Here is a 14,427-nt window from a genome sequence, read left to right on the forward strand (position 1 = left end):
GCAATTTCTAAAGCTTATTTATCTTGCTTGAATGAAACTTATATGCTAATTGATTAGTAACTCCCCACTCCCCTCCTCCCAACTCCTGAAAACCACCATTACATTACTTGAGTCCATGGATTTCATTGTTTTATTAGATACCTCAGATAAGTGGAATTATGCAGTATTTGTATTTTTGTGACTAGCTTATTTCACTTTGTATAATTTCCTCAAGGTTTATTCATGTTGTTAAATATTGCAAAATTTCCTTCTAAGTCCGAATACTACGTATTTCACTATATGTATGTAACATATCTTTTTCACCATTTATCTGCCTATGGACATTTAGGTTGCTTTCATACCTTGACTGTTGCAATTCAATGAACTCTTGAGCTCCCTTGGATCATGTTCACATAAAAATCTCCACTATTCCACTACACACTCTGGTCATCAAAGTCTACCATGTCCTAAAATTAATTTTACATTTTCTCTCTCTCTTTTTTGTTTTTGCCTCAATGAAATGAAATACTTTTTAGCTTCAACCCCTTCAAAACTCTCTTTTTGTTGTTGTCATCAACACTGTACTTCTCTGAATTTACTCCTGTTTCTCTGGACTTTTTTTTCTTTTAGTTTTTCCTTTAAATAATGTCATTCTTTAATATTCAGTCTTAAGCTTTTCCAACCCTTTTCAACCTTATTCTCTTCACTATCCCCAGGCAATTGTATTCAATCACAGAATTTTTTTTATTTTTTGAGTTGGAGTCTCACTCTGTCGCCCAGACTGGAGTGCAGTGGCCGCTCCCGGCCACCGCAACCTCGCCTGCTGGACTCCGGCGATCCTTCCGCCTCAGCCTTCCAAGTAGCTGGAATTACAGGCATGCGCTACCACGCCCGGCTGATTTTTTTTGATTTATTGTAGAGATGAGGTCTCGCTGCCCAGGCGGGTCTCGAACCCGCAGGCTCAGGCAATCCACTCACCTCAGTCTCCCAAAGGAGCGGGATTACAGGCTGAGCCACCGAGCCCGGCTCAATCACAGAATTTTTTTAAAAAAATTGTTCCCTAATGATTCAGTTTGCAACCCTATCCATGGCCCCGTGTGTTCAACTAAGTGACATTTTAAATTGGATATTTTATAGATGTCTCAAAGTCCTCGCAAAACTGAATTTATGATGTTCTACTGCCAATATGCTCATCTTCCATGGTTTTCTCCTCTCCTTTTCTATACCTACTACTTATTTTTCTTGTTATTGAATTGACTGGAAGCACCAATAGAATGAAGCAGAAGCTGTGATAGTGAACATTTCTACTGTATCTGTGACTTGTATTAAAATGCTTTTAAAATATCACCATTAAGTTTGATGATACTTATTCAGTATCTGACACTGCTAGGTCCCTATGCAGTATTCATTATTCCCCTTCCATCTTACTAATAGGTATTTGATTTTGAAAAGGGCAGCAATATGTCCAGACTTTTTTTTTTAATCTTACTTTTTCAAACTCCATTGCAGCTAAAAGCAGTGTTCTAGATAATGACATTCAAATTTAAAGTTTCTGGGAAAGGAAAGCTTTTTCCATTCTTGGCATAGACACTGCCCCTTCCCTCTTCCACTTACCTCTTCCTTCCTAGGATGCAGACCTGATGCCTGTAAGAGAAACTGTCATCTTTCTTGCATCAAAGATTGTGTAACAGAAAAGTAAAAGGCTCTAGAGACCCTGATATCATTATTGTGTCACCACACCATCCTGAACTGCTGCTTCTCTTAGCATGAAACAAAGAGCAACTTTCTTACTGAAGCACTTTCTGATAACATTTTGGTTATTCTTAGCTGAAAATAAATCTAACTCATATGGATTTGTGGTAAGCAAAATACAAACCTCCCAAAGATGTTAATTTTCTAATCCCCAAAAGCTGTAATATGTTACAGTCATGGCAGAAGGGTATTAAAGTTGCAAATGGAATTAAGATTGCTAGACATAAGATAAATTTAAGGCAGGAAGATTATCTTGGATTACCCAAAGGGATCTAATGTTATCAAGAGTCCTCAAAAGTGAAAGAGGGAGTTGGAAGAGAAAATCAGAGTGATGGAGTGTGAGAACTTGACTAGCCATCGAGGGTATGGGGCATAGAGGTAGGAGCCACAAATCTTCCACTACTGAGTACCTACCCAAAGGAAAAGAAATCATTATACCAAAAAGACACCTGCATTTATAGATTTATCACAGCACTATTCATTATGGCAAAGCCATGGAACCAACTTAAATGTTCACCAACGATTGATTAAATAAAGAAAATGTGGTATATATACACGATGGAAAACTGCACAGCCATAACAAAAGTATGAAATCATGTCCTTTGTAGCAACATGGAGGGAGTTGGATGCACTAACCCAAGTGAACTAACTCAGAAGCAGAAAATTAAATACTGCATTTTCTTGCTTATAGGCAGAAGCTAAACAATGGATACACATGGACATAAAGATGGAAATAACAGACACTAGGGACCTCAAAAAGGGTGGATGGACAGGAGTGAGGTGAAAGAAGAAAAATTGCCTATTGGGTACACTATTCAATATTTGGGTGATGGGTTCACTAGAATCCGAATCTGCACCATGACACAATACACTCATGTAACAAATAAGCACATGTACCCTTTGAAAGTAAACTAAAAATAATAAATAAAAAAAGAAATGTAGGCAGCCTCTAAAAACTCAAAAATGCAAGGAAGAGGATTCTACCCTAGGGCTTCCAGAAGGTTCAAAGTCATGTTGACAACTTGATTCTAGTCCAGTGAGACCTGTGTCAAAATTCTAACAAGTATAATTGTAAGATAATAAATTTATATGATTGTTAAGCCAATGCCTTTGTAATAATTTATTATAGCAGCTCTAAAAAGTAACTATAATAGTACTCTTTATGAGCTTTGGAAATTTTTCTAATATTTTTATGGTCAAAGAATTTTATCAAGAACAAATGTAAAATGTAATAAAATGATTTTCTAGAAATAAGTATGATGAGATCTTATTCTTTATTTCTCATTTTAATTATTAATATGCTGAATTACATTAGGATTATTTTAATAAGTTTTCTGATTTAAACAATCATTGCATTCCAAGGAAAATAATGCATAAACATGAGGCCAAAACTAGTTTGCTAACTCTTTGTAAGAAATTTGTCAATATTTTCATCTATACAGTTGGCCTATAATTATTGTCTCTTATAGCTGCCCTTGCTAATTTTAGAATTAAAGCACAAATAACCTTGAAAAATGAGTTGGTAAACTTAAACACATGTGTTAGTCTGATAAATTTTGAATATAAGAGTTATTTAGTTATTTAAGCATTTGGCAAAAATCAACTGTAAAGTCATCTCTGACTGGTTTCCCTTTGACAGAGAAGAAATTTTATCAGAATATCTGTACTTAGTAGTTATTTTTATTGAGATATTTTGGTGATCTATATGCTGTTTTAGAAAAGTGCTTTACCTAAATTATGAGCAGTTACTGATTTTTAAAATTCTTATATTTGTAGCTCCCCTCCCTTTTTAATGTAATATTATAGATATATGCCTGGTCTCTCTCTTTCTCCTTTGTCTCTCTTTCTCTCTCTCCTCTCTGTCTCTATCTCTTTTTTTCCTTCTCAGACTTGCTGAGTTGACTAAAAATTGCCTTTACTTTTATTAATTTGTCATTCTTTATTGTTTTCTTTCTTCTATTTTTTAAAAATAGAAATAAATTAATTCATGTCTTTTTCACTTTAAAGTTCAGTCTATAGTGCTAAACTTAACACTAGTCCTGTGTTAGTTGTACTCCCAAATTTGGTTACATCGTTCATCTATTATCATTAGTACTAAATATTTTATTATTTCTACTGCTACAATTTCCTTTTTAACGCCTACGTTTTTTTAGAGTGCACTTTCAAATACACACATACATTGAGTTGTTTCTTTGTAATAGTGTAAAGTGGGAAGCCCAAGTGCATTTTTTTTCAGTGTATAGCCAATTTTTAAAAATTCCATTTAATAAAGATTGCCTTTCAATTTGTCCTCTGGTATTTCAGACCATATTTTCCATAAATGCGTGAGTCAGTTTTAGGGATGTTAGTTCATTTCTTTTGCCAGTTTGTTTCTGACTATGACAGTGCTTTATGGACTTGATTTCTATTGGTTTGCATTGAGTTGATAACAGGTAAACCCAGTTCCCTCACCTCAATCTTCCTTTTTTTCAAAAGAGTCTTGGCTCTTCTTGGTCATTTATTCTTCCACATATATTTTTAAAGCTTCTGTTTACCACATTTGTAGATAAATTAGAGAAACAATTGGCAACTTTATAATATTAATGCTTTTCTTCTTCAAACACAGTAGCTTTCCACTTTTTTGGTCTTTAATGACTATAAACAAATAAAATATCATTTACTAAGCACAAGTTTTGCATATCTTTTGTTAGCTTTATTCCTGGTTATTTGGTGTTCTTTTATGATGTTGTCTTTTTAGTTAGATTTTCTGTATGGAAATGCAATCGACGTTTGTTTGGTTATCTTATTGTCCAGTCATCTTGCTAAACTCCCCCAAGATTCTAATATGAATTCTTACTTTCTTTAATTTTTTAATATAAAGTCTCATATCATTTTACATTAATGAGATTTTAATTATTCTTTTCTGAACTTTAAGCCTTTTTTTGTTTCAATTTCACCAGCTAGGATCACTCATACAAAGTAAAAGAATTGAATTGATGAAAGTAGGTGTATTGTCTCATTTCTCATTTTTCTAACATTTCCTGTTTATAATAATAATAATGTACTCTTTTAGTGTTAGAGAATTTTCTTCTTCTCCTGATATACTGGAAACTTTTAACATGAATTTATATTTAATTTTATTAAGTGTTTTATGGATTATTTGAAACAATCATATGAGTACTCTTTTTAAACCTATTAATATGCATTTCTAAAATAAAATCAAATTGGCCACTGTGTTTTCTACATGATAATGGATTCAATTGGATAATATTTTGCCTAAAATTTTTGTATATGAAATCATAAGTGAAATGAAACTGTTGTTTTAATGTTACAATATATTAGCCACATTTTACCTTTTTGTCTCTTAGTGCTGCATTTTGGGGATGGGTTTTTCACATTTTTTTCCAACTCAAAGTATTATTGTGATTGGGGCTCACCTTGAATTGGTATTACCAACACAATATTTTATGTCAAAAGAAATATTTTGATCATACAAGTTTTTCTAGTTATTCCTTTTATATATTCACATGTATTTGTTTTATTTCTGCCTATTTAAAAATATTTTTAATTCTAAAAATATGAAAGCTATGTCATTGTATCCTTAATTATTACTTAATTATGTCAGTTATATCTTTAAATATCTGAAGCATAATTATTTGCCTAGTAGCTTTCTTTTTTTTATCATGCCTTAGTATTTGATTTTTTTCATTTGCTTTATAATTTGGGGTTATAGGGGTATGTTTTATGGAGATTATTTTTCTCTAATTATTTTTCTATTCCCATGGTCATCTCTCATTTCTCGTCTTTTTGCAACTACTTCTTCTAGTTCTCCAGATCCAGGTCTTTTAGGTGCAAGTATGGTTTCTTGCTGGTGATGGTGTTAAAGAATTTGCAGACTTAGCCACAGAGCAAATGGGTGTCTTAGCTCAGTTCCTAGTGAAGTATCTATGTCTGTTTCTTTCTGCACACCATTCTGAGAGCCGTAATCTAGGTTTACTTTTCATTTATTTTTAAATAAACATATAGCAGAATTCCTTGTTTTCAGTATACAATCTTAATTTTGACAAATGCACGAAATTCTAAAATCACCATAAACAAACCAAATAGCTCCATCAATCTCCTCCCAATGCACACATATAAAAAAGGGCCCTTCTGCTGCCTTTTGATTCATAACCTCCATCTATTTCTACCACTCAACATGCAGATACCACTGATTTGTTTCTTGTCCCTACTGTTCTGCCTTTTCCAGAATGCCATATAAATGGAATTATAAAATATATAGACTTTTGAATCTGGATTTTCACTTAGCAAAATGCATTTGAATGTTAAGCATGTAGTCGCATGTATCAATAGTTTGGGTTTCATTTATTTTGATAGAAACCAAATGTTAAGGCCAGGCATGGTGGCTCATGCTTGCAATCTCAGCATTTTGGTAAGCTGAGGTGGGAGGACTGCTTGAGCCTAGGAGTTCAAGACTAACCTGGACAACACAGGAAGACTCCATCTCTCAAAAAATAAATTTCAAAAATTAATCAGGCATGATGGCATGCATCTATAGTTCCAACTACTCAGGAGGTTGAAGCAGAAAGACTGCCTGAGCCCAGGAAGTTGAGGCTGCCACTGAGTCATGATTGTGCCCAGTGTACTACAGCCTGAGTGACAGAGTGAGACTCTGACTCAGTTAAAAAAAAAAAAGAAAGAAAGATAGAAAGAAATAAAGAAAGAAGAAAGGAAGGAAGGAAGGAAAAGCAAAAGAAATGCAATATTAATAATCTTTTTTTCTATAGCCTATTTGTACAAATGTGGGAAAGTCCTCTTGTACTTTCAAACACAGAGCCTGGATCCAATCATTTTCTAAATCACAGTTCATTGATCCCCTTTGCTCAGAGAAGTAGAATTCCTGGTCATCACTATCAGTTTTTAAATTGGAGGTGAGCAGACCTGCATCTCTAGCCCCTTCTTTTCTAACTTTTTAAAATATCTTTTTTCTTTTTTAAATTTTAAACTTCTGTCTTCACTTTGTGTTTCTCTTCCCTTTGTGGACCATGGAAGCATTTCTTGCAATTTTCCCTAAATTATATTTTTGTGGGTTTCCCATTATATGTTTTGTCCATAATTAATATGTGGCAAAAAAGAAGGGGTGATTACGGTAAAAATTCATAGTCATTTTGAATGGAAGGCACTTGGATTTCCCAGACAGTACTGTTTCTGCCAATGACACCATCATCCATCCAGGTGAGCAATTCAGAGAACCAGGGATTACTCTGAATATCTCTGTGGCCCTCAGCTTTCATATACAACCAATCACTTCTTACCTTGAGAACCTCTCTAAAATCCTTCCACTCCTCTCCATCTACTGCCTCCACTCTTGTTTCCACCACAAGACCTCTGCTACAGCTTTTTGAGTGCTCCTCTGCACCCTCACCCCATTATCTGTTCTCCTCTTTCCACCTAAGCTATTCCTCACAATGAAGTCAGAGACAACTTTCTTTTCTTTTTCTTTTTTTTTTTTTTTTGTTGTTGTTTTTTGCGTTGGAGTCTCACTCAGTCACCCAGACTGGAGTGCAGTGACTGCTCTTGGCCACCGCAGCCTCGACTTGCTGGGCTCCAGCGATCCTTCCACTTCAGCCTTCCAAGTAGCTGGAATTACAGGCGCGCGCTACCACTACCAGCTGATTTTGTTATTTATTGTAGAGATGAGGTCTCACCAAGTTGCCCAGGCGTGTCTCGAACCCGCGGTATCAAGCAATTCACTCACCTCGGCCTCCCAAGGTGCGGGATTACAGGCAGAGTCACCAAGCCCGGCCAGAGACAACTTTCTAAAGGTACATATATGATAAGATCAACCCCTTGCTTAAATATTCTTGTGACTGCCATTGATCATAGCTTATAAATAAACTAACCTGGGGCCTCTGCTATTGCCCGCTTCATTTACCTTTTGTGAAACCCCTTCCCCTCACCCTGTATGTTCTGTTCATAAATAATGATCTCCTCTCAATGCTTTGTAGACAGCTACTTGTCTCACCTCAGGGCACGTTTTAGTCCCATCTTCTTGAGTAGTTTTTCCTCTCTTGCCAAATTCCCTTTAACATATAATTTCAACCTCTGACAAGATGGCGATGAGACAGATCGGACTGTGAGAGTCTCCACAAAAACGAGTGTCCATAAAGACTCCCTGCATGAGTGGGTGCGAGCCGGTGGGTGAGTGAAAGTTTGTCTGAGGGGAGACTTGGATTCATGCACCGAGGGCTCGTCTCCAGAGGTACCTGCAAAGCCTCACCACCCTGAGATTAAAGCGCTGGTGCATAGGATCCTCTGCTGCCCTCAGTACTCTCCTGAGAAAAGTTGGCCAAATACAGCTGATTCTCATCACCTCCCGCCCAGCCCATAAGATCACCTGTGTCAGCAAAGCCACAGAAGCCCTGGATCCATGGAGAGAGAAAATACTGGAGAACTAGAAAGGACCCCACCACCAGTGAGGAAACACCAACTGGAGCCATTTTCTCTGCCCCAGGCCCAGACAGAGACCTGTATTGCCCTGCCCAGTTCCACCCAGCCTCCAACTTGGGAACTAGAGGTAATCTCATCAGACTTGAGAGAAAGAAGCCCCTCTCTCTTGCTGGATCAGACACAGACATGTCAGATCTGAATGGGAGACTTGACAGGCAGCAAGCCAGGGGCAAATTTATATCCCCACTACATGGACAGATTGTAAGGCAGTGGGGAGTGGGTTCCAGGGGGTCCACACCTGTCAGCAGATATTGGAATCTGCAGATAGTTTCTGAAGCACAGATTCCCCTTCAGTTAAATCTCAAAACTGCAAAAAATACAGTCCCCCACCCACAGTCCAGAATTGAACAAAGCCAGAGGATCCACATAAGGAAGAATAGGAGATTGAACAAATGGAAATAAAAGCTACCCCACATCCCTGAACAACAAAATTAAAGAAGGGGCGGGAGGAGGAAAGTCTACACAAATGAAGAAAAACCAAAAGAATATGGGTCTCACACAGACCCCTTGGGATGTCAGCCACTGAGAACATAGACTTTGGAATGCAAACAATGAAGAGTTCCCAGAATGACTGGTCTCAAACCCCAAACCTGGATATCGAGACATTAATAGAGAAAATAAACAGAATTGAGGAGAGACAAGAGGAAAAGAATGAAGGAGTTGATAACTGAGATAACAGCAGTAAAGAATACAGTGACTGAAATAAATAACAAACTGATAAGCATGAAAAACAGAATTAGCCAAGCAGAATAAAGAGCCTCAGAGCTTGAGGACCAAAATATGGAACTAACCCAAACTGTCAAAAACATAGAAAAGAAGTTTTAAAACACAGAGCAAAACCTTCAAGAAATGAGTGATTATTTCAAGAGCTCAAACCTAAGATTAATTGGACTTCTTGAGGCAGAAAGACAGAAACCACCTTCTATGAAATTAGCCACGAAAACTTCCCTCATCTCTTCAGTGACTTGACCATTCAAACACAAGAGATTCAAAGAACCCTGCAAGACAACAAATGAGTAAATCAACTCCTAGACACATAGTAATTTGCCTACACAAAGTAAGTATAAAAGAAAAATTCCTGAAGGCAGCAAGAGAGAAATGTCATACTACCTACAGGGGAAGACCAATTAGAATAGCAGCAGACTTATCCACAGAAACACTTCAGGCGAGGAGAGCTTGGAGTCCAATCTTTAAGTTCTCAAAGATAAACAATTTCAACCAAGAATTATCTATCCAGATAAGCTAAACTTCATCAGTGATGGAGAATTAAAATCTTTCCCAGACATTCAATCCCTAAGAGCTTATGCTGCCTCCAGACCAGCTCTACAAGAAACACTTAAGAATGTATTAAACACTGAAGAAAGGAAAAAAAGAACAACCTTCACAAGAATGCTGGAAAAAGATTGAAAGCACACATGAATCAACCAAAATATCAAAAGAAAGAAAGCAAACAAACAGCAACAACAAACTCTATAAAAACCCCATGACAGGGATAAACTCTCATATTTCAATAATTAACCTGAATATGGATGGACTAAATGCACCACTGAAAAGACATAGAATGGCAAAATGGATAAACTATCACAAGGTAGCAATATATTGTCTCCAAGAGACTCATCTCACTGGAAAGGACACTCACAGACCCAAAATAAGAGGATGAGAAACAAAATTTCAGGCAAACAGAACACAAAAGAAAGCAGAAGTAACAATCTTAATATCAGACAAAATACCCTTTCATTGTCAAAAATTAAAAAAAGATATGGAAGGTCACTACATAATGATAAAAGTTTCAATCCATCAATAAGAAACATCCATTCTAAACATAAATGCACTCAACATAGGAGCACCAACTTACATAAAGCAACTTCTAGGTAAATTTAAAAAAGATATTGACTCTAACACTATCATAGCTAGGGACTATGACCAAATGGACTTAATTGACACCTACAGAACACACCACCCAACAACCATGGAATAAACATTCTACTCATTACCACATGGAACGTACTCTAAAATGGACCATGTCTTGGCCATAAATCAAGCATAAACAAATTTCACAAGATTAAAATCCTACCATGCACCTTCTCAGACCACAGTAGAATAAAAATAAATATCAACACCAACAATGTTCCCCCAAAACTCTCAAAGACATGGACACTAAACAGCATGATGCTAAGCAACTCCTGGGCCAATGTGGAAACCAAAACAGAGATTAAAAGATACCAGGAAACAAATGAAAATGAAGAAACATCTTATCAAAACCTCTGGGATGCCATGAAAGAAGTACTTAGAAGGGAATTTATATCTCAATGAACACACATGAAGAAAATGGAAAGATCACAGGTTAACAGCCTAACACATCATTTAAGGAAGCTGGAAAAGCATGATCACCAAAACCCTAATTTCATCAGAATAATCCAGATCACCAAAATAAAAGTCCAAATAAGGGACATAGAAGACAAAAAGACAATAAAAAAAAATCAATGAAACAAAAAGTTGATTCTTTGAAAGGATAAATAAGACTGATGTTCCCTTAGTTAGACTGATGAAGAAAAAGAGAGACCTTAAAATAGTCCAATAACAATCTAGGAAATTGACTATGTCATAAGAAAACTACCAAAAAAAAAAAAAAAAAAAGCCCTGGACCAGATGACTTTCCAGCAGAAGTCTACAAAACATACAAGGAGGAACAGATACCAATTCTATTGAAAGTATTTCAGGAAATTGAGAAAGATGGAACTCTCCCCAGATCATTTTACAAAACTAACATCTCATTGATATCCAAACCAGGTAAAGATCCAACAAAGAAAGAGAACTACAGGCCAATATCTTTGATGAGCTTAGATACTACAATTCTCAACAAGATCCTAGCAAATCGGATTCAATAACACATCTCAAAAATCATCCACCACAACCAAGTAGGCTTCATCTCTGGGATGCAGAACTGGTACACATTCGCAAGACCATAAATGTAATTAAATACATCAGCAGATGTAAAAACAAAAAATGCATGATTATATCATTAGATGCAGAAAAAGCTTTTTTAAAAATCCCGTACCCTTTCTTGATAAATACCCTTGAACATCTAGGCATAGATGGAACATACCTAAAATAGTAAGAACCATCTACGAAAAAACCATAGCCAGCATACTGCTAAACAGACAGAAATTCAAACTATTTCCCCTAAAAATCGGAACAAGACAAGGATGCCCACTCTCACCCCTTCTTTGCAACATAGTTTTAGAAGTTTTAGCTAGAACAATCAGAAAAGAGAAAGAGATCGGGGTATCCAAATAGGAAAAGAGTAAGCCAAGTTGTCCCTCTTTGCCATGCCATAGATGTCATGATTCTGTACCTCAAAAACCCAAAAGAATCTTTCAAAAACCTCCTTGCACTGATAAAGGACTTTGGCAAAGTCTCAGGATATAAAATCAATGTGCAAAAGACAGTTGCATTTCTGTACACCAACAATAAACAAATAGAAACCAAATAAAAAGCACAATCCCATTCACAATAGCCAGAAAAAAAAAAAAAATCAGATACCTTGGCATCTTTCTAACCAGAGAAGTCAAAGACCTCTATAACAAAAACTACAAAACACTGGTCAAAGAAATCAAAGATGGTACAAACAAATGGAAAGATATGCCATGCTCATGGATTGGAAGAATGAACATCGTTAAGATGTCCATCCTACCCAAGGCAATCTACAGATTTAATGCAATTCCCATTAAATTACCTGATGCATTCTTTTCAGACCTGGAAATGACAATATAGGGATTCATGTGAAAACATAAATGACCACAAATCGCCAAAACAATCCTCAGCATTAAAAAAAAAAGCAGGAGGTATCACACACCCAGACGTTAAACTCTATTATAAAGCCACAATGTCAAATCAGCCTTGTATTGGTACGAGAACAGGCATATAGATCAATGAAACAGGATGAAGATCAAGAAGGAAAACCTCAATTTCTCCACCAACTCATCTTCGATAAAGCCTCCACCACCAATGACTGGGGAGAGGAGAACCTATTCAGTAAATGATGCTGGGAAAACTGGCTGATCACATGCAGAAGATTAAAACAAGAACCCTACCTATCACCATACACAAAAATCAACACCAAATGGATCAAAGACCTTCATGTAAAACCTCAAACCGTGGAGGTGACACCCTTATGGAAATTGGAACTAGCAATCAATTCCTGATCAAAACCCCAAGTGACCATGCCATAAGAAATAAGATAGACAAGTGGGACCTCATCAAACTGACAAGCTTCTACAAAGCCAAAGAAACCATCAAGAGAGTGGGGAGATAGACCACAGACTGGGAAAAAGTATTTACCAACTGTATATCTGACAAAGGCCTAACATCTGGAATCTATAAGGAATTCAAATGTGTCAAAAAGAAAAGAAAAAAAAAAACAGCCCAATTACAAAGTGGGCAAAAGATATGAATAGACACTTCTCAAAAGAAGACATATGATCAGCCAACAGATACATGAAAAAATGCTCAGCCTCACTAGTCATCAAAGAAATGAAAATTAAAACTATACTGATATACCACCTAATTCCAGTTAGGAAGGCTAACATCAATAACTCAAAAACAACAGATGCCAGAGAGGATGCAGCGAAAAGAGAACACTTCTATACTGTTAGTGGGAGTGTAAACTAGTACAGCCTCTGTGGAAAACAGTGTGGCGATTCCTAAAAGATCTAAAAATCGACCTCCCCTATGACCCCGCAAGCCCCCTACTGGGAATACAGCTGGAGGTACTCAAATCACTCTATAAAAAAGATACCTGCATACATATGTTTATCACAGCATTGTTCACAGTAGCAAGAACATGGAACCAACTGTGCTGCCCATCAAAAGAGGATTGGAATAAAAATGTGGTACATATGCACAATGGAATATTACACAACCATAAGAAAGAACAAAATCATGTACTTCACAGCAACCTGGATGGACTGAGAGTCTGTAATACTGAGTGATCTTTCACAGAAACAAAGAACTGAGTATCAGATGTTCTCGCTCATAAGTGGACCTTGTACAATTATCATAATACTATAAGAAAAGGATTGGCAGTAGTGGGAAACTGCAGGGAGGAGGGCGGGGAAGTGGGATTGGCAGTAGTGGGAATCTGCCTGGGGAAGGGGGGACACACCTCATCAAAAAGGGTACCTACATAATGAACACTTGTATACCTAACCCTGAATTGTACCCCACATCTTTAAAATAAAAAAATTAAAAGTTAAAAAAAATATTTCTACATCGATTTGATAGAAAACCTTCAAGGAAGACTTCCTCACTCTAAAAACTCCTTCAGGTCCTGTTACGTACTCTCATCACACATTGTACTTGCAGAAATTATCTAATTCATTGTTAAATATTTATCTTGCTTGTCGTGGTTATTATTGTGGCACTTCTACTCACTAACAGTAACTTCTCACCAAAGACTTGTGTGTGAATGAAGAAGTAGCTACAAAAACACTTTATATATTGAAGGAATAATTTAAGTGGTGTGATTTGACAGATGCCATTTACTTTTCTGTCTTCAAATATATGACCCACTGATGTCTGAAAGTTTAACAATCTTCGCTGCTTTGATTATCACTGGACTATCCAAACTCTTCATTTAAAAGGCAATTCCTTCTAGTAACACTAATACATGATGCCCTAACACCTTAGTGTATTGGGATTCAGATCGCTTTTATCCCCAAGAAACAGATATGTTAGATAACATATATAACATTGGAGGGAAGTTTCCAGATTAAAATCTTGTAAAAATGGGATGGCCAGATAAAACTAAAACTGTATTGCCTAGTTATTTCCCAAAGGGTATATGTAGTGAATGTATGAAACAGTTTTTGTTATAGTGACTTTATTCATATCTAGAAGTAGTCAGCACAGTTTAGTTGAGTTTAATGACAATGATGTCTCTCGAAGTTTAAACAATGAGCTGCTGGTTCAGAATGAATCTCATTGCTGCACATGCCGTTCTAGAGCATATAATTTTTTTCTTTTACTTACTTTTGGGGTTGGCCAGATATTTGGCATCTATAACCCTCATCATTTTGGGCTACGACTTGGAAGAGAATTCCATGTTGCTAACTGAAGGCCATCTGAATGACTAGTGAGATCTTTTCATAGCATGTGAAGTGTAAAATGAATACCAAGTAGCCAGCTTATAATGACTTTTAAATTTTT

The sequence above is a fragment of the Carlito syrichta genome, unplaced genomic scaffold, assembly GCF_000164805.1.
Source record: "Carlito syrichta isolate Samal-C Ts95f unplaced genomic scaffold, Tarsius_syrichta-2.0.1 Scaffold315702, whole genome shotgun sequence".
Lineage (NCBI taxonomy): Eukaryota > Metazoa > Chordata > Mammalia > Primates > Tarsiidae > Carlito > Carlito syrichta.